At 33.3% G+C, this 9,476-nt stretch overlaps 1 pseudogene; it reads left to right on the top strand.

Moving 5' to 3' along the window:
• The first annotated feature begins 3,372 nt into the window (after positions 1–3,372).
• LOC134694071 (uncharacterized) lies at positions 3,373–9,184 on the top strand (annotated as a pseudogene).
• The last annotated feature ends 292 nt before the right edge of the window (positions 9,185–9,476 follow it).

Below are 9,476 nucleotides of genomic sequence, written 5' to 3' on the forward strand. Positions count from 1 at the left end.
TCACCAGCATCGAAAAAAAGGAATAAAAACGTACGCACGAAAAAAAAATCTGACTCAGATAAAATAATAACCCTCCCCCTTTTTTTAAGTTAAGTGGTTGCTACTTTATGAAAGCCATTTTTATAATTTGCAGTTACTGTAGTTTTAATATACTAGAGATGTCTCGATAATGCATTAGAAAACGTTAGATGCAACAGCGTGCTTTCAGCCGAAGAAAAGGATCGAGATATTAGGGATCGCTACATTTTTATCTTTTCTGTTCGTTTCAAATGGTATTTCTTCTTCAAGGAGTATTTGGTAAAGGAATAGGGTAATGTTTCTTTTATTAATTTTACGTGTTATTTAACGGATCTGAGATACTAGACAAACATATCAATTACCTCACACTTTTTTAAGTCATGCATTTATGCGTGAATCGTTTTTTGAGTAAAGACCAGTGGCGAATAATTCTGTGTACGTCAAGTCGATTTGGGAAGACCTTTTCAAATGAATTAGGCAGCAACTATTTACTTCATTTTTAGTGGAGGGGGAGGGGGGCGTGAGCTATTGATTTTTTCAAGACAAATTTTGGTTACAAGTCGAAATAAATTTTAGCATTATATATAGTGGCAGCTAAGGGTGAAACAAACAATTTTTTTTTTCAGGGCCAAAAACTGGAAACATTTTTTGTTTCCAAAACAAAATCAATAGCTCAACAACCCCGCCCCCTTGCCTTTATGTTTTATACTCAACTATAATAGCCCCTCCCCTCCCCCCGAAAATCAATTGGTTGCTGCCTTATGTGTTCGGCAATGATGCTGCTTTGAGTCTTGATTAGGGGTTAATAAGTACGTTAATTTTTTTTAACAAATAAAATCTGTAAAATTTAGACAACTTATAATTATCAAAAATATCAATTTTAATCAAAAATAGTTTCCTCCTTAAATATACACACGATAAAACTTATGTCCTTAATGCCTAGTTTTGTGTACACTTAACCTACACAAGGCCTACATTAACTATCGACTGTGTGTAGGTAAAACTTGATTTAAACTACATGTAAACATTGAGTTTTATCAATGGGAACGCAATTGTGTTTAGTTAACGTGTGAGTTACACTAACACAACACCGAATTTAGGTCAATGTGAACACGGCCTTACTTGTTCGTGGATATTAAATTTCATGACTGGGTTATGTCTTCAAACAAGCTTATAAAAAATTTGCAAACGTTGAACATTCTATTTTGAAGTTAATACGTACCCATGAAATCCATGAATATTGGCATTAAACGCGAATACTAACCCATAGTGCGTATACCGATAAGCAATAAGAAAACGATTTTTTTTTATTCATAGTACCCTAAAGCCACTTAATTACTTTGATAGAGCGATGTTGTTTTGTTATCTACATATATTACTATTGTTAATGCTTTAAATTATCAAGTTTAGACTATTTACCAATACTTACTTTTTATTGCATAATTAAGAATGCCATGTCAACAGCACACAAAAAAATCATATATTTAGGTTGTGACATCAATAGCAACTTCCGATTATCTCTTTGCATATGATTAAGTAGATTATTCGTTTTCGTTTTCACTATTTATAATAAGATGTGTTCTTGTTCACAATGTCGATGTGCACGCCAAGTTTACGTTGTATTACACTGACATCGTGTTCATATCTTTTCAATTATAATATGTTGTAATTTATCACAATAAAGTAAGCAGAAACGCCTAAACACTTATGCAAGTCCGTCATCTTGATGTTTCGAAAACGTTGTCTGCAAAGCCAAAATCCAATAGGAGAAATTTATAAAAAAAAAATGCCAAGGTAGCACGATATAAATCAACGATACAACTTAGGTCAGCTGGTATATTCTTGACTTGATACATATATTCTTCGAAGAAAAAATGTTTCTTGCATTGGAGGTCTCGTCGCTTTTTTCCCTCGTGTTCTTTTAACATTGCATTCGTGAGTTTTCTTGTATAAGCTCTATTGTTGTCGTTGCAGTGATAAACAATAAGGAATTTCAATGAAAAATACAAATGATACGTGGTATGACCACACAAACAGAAAACCACCAAACAAGTTTAAAAAACGACGATGTAAGCAATTAAAAAAAACGCTAAAGTCAAAAAAACATACACATTTTCCAAGATGAGATTTACCAGATAATATTTCAGTAATAATTATCATTATAAAAAAACGTCCAATGATATATAAGTACAAAAATCATAAGTTCGTAGACACTGACCAACGTTCACAACCAATAATTTATGACGTTAAACCAGGATGTCACAAACAAAGTATAAACTATGCGTAATATGAATGAATCAACGCCACAAAAGTGACATATTTTTGTGATGCTTATATTATCACAGGAAAATTTCTAAAAATAAAAAAAGATTTGTTTGATAAATGCTCACGAACAAGAATATATAATTTGGATTGAGTTTATCATGTTTGTAATGATGTTAATGTTTGATTTTTTTTCTACTTGAACATCTGTTTTAAATTTTGTCACATTGTTTTGTTAAAATGCCTAAACGAAAGTCGTCATTCTATTGTTCGCGTGTTTGTTTGAGGCAATATTTTGATATTTATTGGATATTATCTGTCAAAAGTACAAAATTTGAACTGTAAAGTCAGTACTAAATACGGAGTTACTAGAAACAAGTGATGACAGGCAAATGAAGGACTCATTCTATGTTTTGTCATTTATGCCCTCTGGGGAAACTGTCCGTTACTTTCTTATCTAAAATCTTTCCCGAGCGACTCAGTCGACCTTCGACCAACCCTCGTTGTGGTCTATGAATGTGATGGTAAGGTTTCCACAGTAGGTTAGTTATTAAATGATCATGTTAATACCACATCATAACTTCAGGCAACCTCAAAATACATACAGTCCCTGATATGTACAATGTACCCTACTAGAAAAAAAAACATAATATTTTCAGTGCCGTATTCTCTCAGTTTCAGGTAAGTGTTCTGAATTTATTTTTTGCACTTTTTACTAGTTTCGTTACTTGAATCAAAAGTTTGCTAGCATTTTTTGTAAAAAAGGAATATATATAAAACAATGGAATTTGTTCTTTAAGAGGGGAAAGCAAAATAAAATTTAAATGTATTTGTTTTCATATTCTATGTGAGGGAATGCAATGTTAACTATATTGTGAAAAAAATAAATCGAGAAGTGATAAACATGTGATTTGTTTTGTATAATAACGTCTTTTTTCTGCATTTTGTTTATTCATTATTATATATCCTAACTACGCAAAACATTTGAAGATCATTTCACCTATAACATGATTAAGAAGGGTAAACATTCGTGTTTTCATCTTACTGTGAATAGGCCTTTATGTCCATCTTCAGATTCACTAACATGCCATAATGGATGACTACGCATATGAGGATGATGAGGAGGATGACGAGGTATGTTTAGTTTTGTGTTAAACAAATGAATGCAATTCACGATCTGATGCGTTTTCCTGATAAGACTATTTCATGTAAATGAATGGAAATGTTCGAAGTCAATGCAACACACATCCTGTAAAGTAAAAAAGCAAATAAATGATTTTGAGTATCTATCAATGACACAAAATCAGAACACGTACGTCAAACAACGAAATACAGGTTGAAAGATCAATGTTTGTTTTATTCCGCATCACAAAGTCACAATCAGACCTCACACTGATATAAAAAAAACTCTCAAGTCAGTGCAAATTTAAGATATCCATACAAACCTGCTTAAGCAGATTTTTTGTGTAATACACCTTCAAAAAGAAAGGAGCATACTGGAAATTAGAATATATTTGATACACACAGATAGGTGTTAATATAAAACTATGTAGAACATCTTTCAGTAATTAAAATATTTTGATAAAGGAAGATGTGGTTGTTCTTATATGAATCAGGTCTTTGCTTTTCTAGTTTGATTAGTTTATATACAATTATAATCAAATTAACGGTACCAATTTTCTTGCACCAGATGCGCATTTCGACAATGCATGTCTCTCCAGTGATGCTCGTTTACAAAATATTTAAAATCCAAAGCTTATATAAAAGAGGAAGAGCTTTAATCCAAAAGCCATAAAGTATAGCCAAATCCGTGAAAGGAATCAGAGCTTTGCATGAGGGAAATACATTCCTTAATTTTGATCATTTCTATCATTTAGTAACAGCACATTTTAATAACACAAAAAAATCCGTATTTTCATGCAAGTACCGAAGTACTGGCTACTGGGGTGGTGATACCCTCGGGGACTAATAGTCCACCAGCAGAGGCATCGACCCAGTGGTAGTAATTAAAATAACGGTAACAATGTTCTTGCATCAGATTCGCATTTCGACAATACAAGTCTCTTCAGAGATGCTCGTAGCCACAATATTTGAAATCCAAAGCTTATATAAAAGATGAAGAGCTATTTTCCAAAAGGTCCACAGAGTATAGCCAAATCCGTGAAAGGAGTCAGAGCTTTGCATGAGGGATATACATTCCTTAATTTATAATGATGTCTATCATTTTGGTAACAGCAAATTTTAATAACACAAAAAATCCGTATTTTTATGCCAGTACCGAAGTACTGGCTACTGGGGTGGTGATACCCTCGGGGACTAATAGTCCACCAGCAGAGGCATCGACCCAGTGGAGTAATAAAATTAAAGGTACCAATTTTCTTGCACCAGATATAACTGTATAGGTATTTAAGGATATTATTAAGAGTTAAATGCTTTAAGATTCCCTGTACTTGTGAATTTCTCCATTTTTTTTTATGTCATGATTCGTTGTTTCACTTCCAATCATACATATAACAAATCTTCTTTTCTTTATATTGCATTCTGTACTTATATGTGCCAATCAAACTTATAGCTGAACATATACTGATTAACTCCATTTTAGGTTTTTATATTTAGTTTTAAGTTCGCTAGCTTATTCAAACACGTTTATTGCATCTAAAACATATACTGCATAACTTCCAATTTCGAATTATTTTTCTAGGTTAAACCTATTTCATACGATTGGACAACCAAACTGGTTTCAGCTCTACACTTTCAACCTACATTTACCAAATGTGTATACTCTCTTTATTGTGATCCATTGCATTTTTACATGAGGAGTGATACATACTCTGGAAAAGCATATCATACTTGTGCTATTCTTTTAAACAAGAAAAAGGAGCTAATATGTTTTGGGGAAAAGGCTGAAATAGAATATGCAGATATTTGTTTACATGGCAATGAAGATGATTTTTATCTGTTTTCACAATTTACAGCGGAGTTACAGAACAAAAAGGTATTTGTCCGTTTCAATTTTCAACATAGTTATACAATGTAGATTTTAAACAATTTAAATGAAAGAAATTTCGGAGATTTAAAGCATCCGAAGTTATTTGCTCCTTCATGTTTTAATAGACGTCCTTTTGTCTCCGGTGAGATTGCATTACAAACCTACCGACCGATTACTCAATCACAATCGACAAAACTCGAACCAATAATTTAAGTAATTATACGATGTAATCCAGTAAACTACATTGTATGTTGAAAACATGAACCCATGTTTCCACTGTCACAATTAACTAGAATGAGATAATGTCATCGAAAAAAAGAAATATTCAGAAAAAGTTTAAAAAAACCTGAATTAAATTTCAAAATACTTGAAATATCAAAAACAAATTCTTTGTCTTTTTATAATTGTCATTTCTTAAATTTAAAGAAAAAAATACAATAACATTACACTTGCAACATAAAAAAATACAGGCAACACGACACGGAAATGTTGTAAACTCTGATTTATGTCGCAAACTGCACTCGTTTGTTGTTACATGACTGAGCCGCGTCGGATAGAAATCGACCTTATGCAATTCGACGTCAAACCGAGTAACGTTACGATAAAGTTTCACAAGTTTTCATACAGGTAGTTTCTGACGTTATAAAAAAAATATGTCGCTATCTTACAAAACTACGTTTTTTCAAAAAATTATTGTGGGGACATTTCTAGTCGGATTTTAATGTACTAGGTACCAATAGAAGCAGAATTGTGACAGTTATATTTGTTTATTTGGATAGATTTTTGTTGTAAAACGTTTTCAATTTTTGGTAATATAACCAGTATTGTTTTTGTTCAGACATTTCTTATGTATTTCAACGAAATTAAATTGTAAAACTGTTATACATGTTCATAACATGAGAAACAAAAGTAATGGACGACAAAACTATGACAAATTAAACTAGTATACATTAAACGATTCTACGTCTTTTAACTCCGTATTTGTGAAAATCCAACATAATATGCCTTCACAATTTTTTTTAGTCGAGTTTTATATGAAATTTGTAAAAAAAAAACATACGGGGAAAACATACAATATATTAATCTGAATAAATCGGGCCTTTAGCTAACGTATTCCATACATATAGGACAAAACTAGTATATTATGTCTGATAACTTTAGTAAAAAATGCCTATAATCTTTCACGGAAACTGCTTTATCCGGTCCGACATGAACATTTCCAAACTTTCTGGGAATAGTTATCAAAAGTACCAGGATTATAATTTTATACGCCAGACGCGCGTTTCGTCTACATAAGACTCATCAGTGACGCTCAGATCAAAAAAGTTAAAAAACCAAACAAATACAAAGTTGAAGAGCATTGAGGACCCAAAATTCCAAAAAGTTGTGCCAAATACGGCTAAGGTAATCTACTCCTGGGGTAAGAAAATCCTTAGTTTTCCGAATAATTCAAAGTTTTGTAAACAGAAAATTTATAAAAATGACCATATAATTGATATTCATGTCAACACCGAAGTGCTGACTACTGGGCTGGTGATACCCTCGGGGACGAAACGTCCACCAGCAGTGGCATCGACCCAGTGGTGTAAATAGTTATCAAAAGTACCAGGATTATAATTTTATACGCCAGACGCGCGTTTCGTCTACATAAGACTCATCAGTGACGCTCAGATCAAAAAAGTTAAAAAGCCAAACAAATACAAAGTTGAAGAGCATTGAGGACCCAAAATTCCAAAAAGTTGTGCCAAATACGGCTAAGGTAATCTACTCCTGGGGTAAGAAAATCCTTAGTTTTCCGAATAATTCAAAGTTTTGTAAACAGAAAATTTATAAAAATGACCATATAATTGATATTCATGTCAACACCGAAGTGCTGACTACTGGGCTGGTGATACCCTCGGGGACGAAACGTCCACCAGCAGTGGCATCGACCCAATGGTGTAAATAGTTATCAAAAGTACCAGGACCGTCACCTGCGTGTCGCGTGTCGTCTGCTTTAATAAAAAAAAATGTTCCTGAATCCTGTCCTTTTCAAAAGTAATTCATATCATTGTACCGTTGCATTTTGGAAAATCTAAAAAGAACCATTAACACAAATATACAATTCAAGCTAGGGCCCGGGAATTTTATTTCACTTCCGTCATTCAAGATCAATCGGAAAATACATGTTCTTTTAATCAAAATGATGAATTAGAGGATCCTTCCCAACTTCGAATAAATTCTCTATTTGCTAAAGACTGTAATTGTACAAAAAAATGTTTTACAAAGCTTTCCACATTCAGAGAACAGGCCTATGATGTATCGTTATCTGTTTGTGAATTTACAAAAGCAGAGCGTGACATATACTGGCTTTCAAAATTAGAAAAATTAGAAATAACAGACTCGGTTTTCAGAGGAGGAAAGAGAGAACGAAAACGATACCGATATTCTTTTCAAAGAGTTGAGATATGCGAGTTCACATGGAGAAATATTTATAACATTGGGAGGAGCGAATTTAAAAGTTTAAAACAACACTTAAATGCAAATGGCGTCACCCCTCGATCACATGGTCTTAGTTGAAGAAAATCGAATCACGGACATTAATTTGAAGTGATTGAAAATACGATAAAATTTATCAAGCGGTATGCTGATGAATTTGGTCTCCCTCTCCCGGCTGCGCCTCGGGCAGCCGACAATACCCCTCCTATTCTTCTACCTTGTAGCGAGAGCAAGAAATATATACACTCCAAATATGTTAGTTCATGCGTTAACTCAGAACAACAATATGTTCAACTTACCGTTTTTAAAGAAGTTTGGAATGCATGTGTCCCTCATATTCAATGTATGAAACCAAAGACGGATCTGTGTAAAACGTGTTTTCAGTTGAGGGAGGATATTTCCGGATCTATTTCAGAAGACGCAAAATTAGTGACAACTCAAAAATCAATTGACCATATACAGTCTGCGCGGACGGAGCGTGAATACTATAAATAATGTACACAAAGATCACGTGATGAATTAAAGTTAGCTGAGTCTCCAAAAGGAAAGTATAACACTCCATGTTCAAAAAATTTTGAAAATATTCATTACACTTTTGACTTTTCACAATATGTAAATTTGCCACATTCGTCTCAACAAGTTGCAGCTCTTTACTTTTTAACATTTCGAAAGGTTCAAATATTTGGAGTTTGCGATGAAAACTTTCCAATGCAAAATAATTATTTGATTGATGAGCAACAAACAATCGGAGAAAATGGTAGTCGGACACATGGACCCAATGCTGTTTTAGGTATGCTCCACCATTATCTGCATGGTAATACTTACGGTGAAAAAGCGTGTCATTTTCATGCTGATAATTCCGTGGGACAAAACAAAAATAAAACTACTTTACATTATCTGTTGTGGAGGTGCGCAAAGGGTTTACACAAAACTATTAATTTGCATTTTATGATTACTGGGCACACAAAATGTTTATGTGACGCATGTTTTGGCATGTTGAAATTTTTTTTTAGAAAGTCGGATGTAAACACTGTTTCGCAACTGGTTAAAATTGTTGATAATTCTGCCAAATGCAATAGGTCAGAAGTTTTCAATGAAAATGACGATGACGAAAACAGCTTAAAATTGTACAGATGGGATAATTTCTTCACTAAATATTTTAAACCACTCAGAGGTATAGGAAAATTCCATCACTTCAAATTTACCGGTGACGAAGTAGGAGTCGTATTTGCGAGAGAAACTCTTGATGAACCGGAGAAAAGACTGGTCCTCCTAAAGGAAAGCGCAAACCTACTGGAGTTGCTCACGACACTTCCAGAAGTTATTCAGCCAGCAGGGCTGACAGAGGAGAGAAGGCGTTATCTGTACAATGAAGTCCGTCCTTTTGTTCAGTTTAATTTCCGTGACGAATTTTGTCCTCGTGCTTCAGAGGAGTAACATTTTACATATACTGGTTAAAGTTGGATTGAAAACTTGAGAATCATGTATTGCTTCATTGTGACGATCTTATAAATTAAATTAAATATTGTATACCAATGTATGATTTCATGTCTCCCTTTATTGTGAGAAAAGGACCGATACAGAATAAAATCAATGCACGATAACGTTAATTTCACGACGTTGTCGTGAGATCTGATGTTAAATATAATTATCCGTCAAAACTTTGAAATGGCGAAACTTTTTAAAAGAGAAAGTTAGAGAAAAACGGTTTTTTGTATTCAAATTGTAT

Source organism: Mytilus trossulus, chromosome 13 (assembly GCF_036588685.1).
Source record: "Mytilus trossulus isolate FHL-02 chromosome 13, PNRI_Mtr1.1.1.hap1, whole genome shotgun sequence".
Classification (NCBI taxonomy): Eukaryota; Metazoa; Mollusca; class Bivalvia; order Mytilida; family Mytilidae; genus Mytilus; species Mytilus trossulus.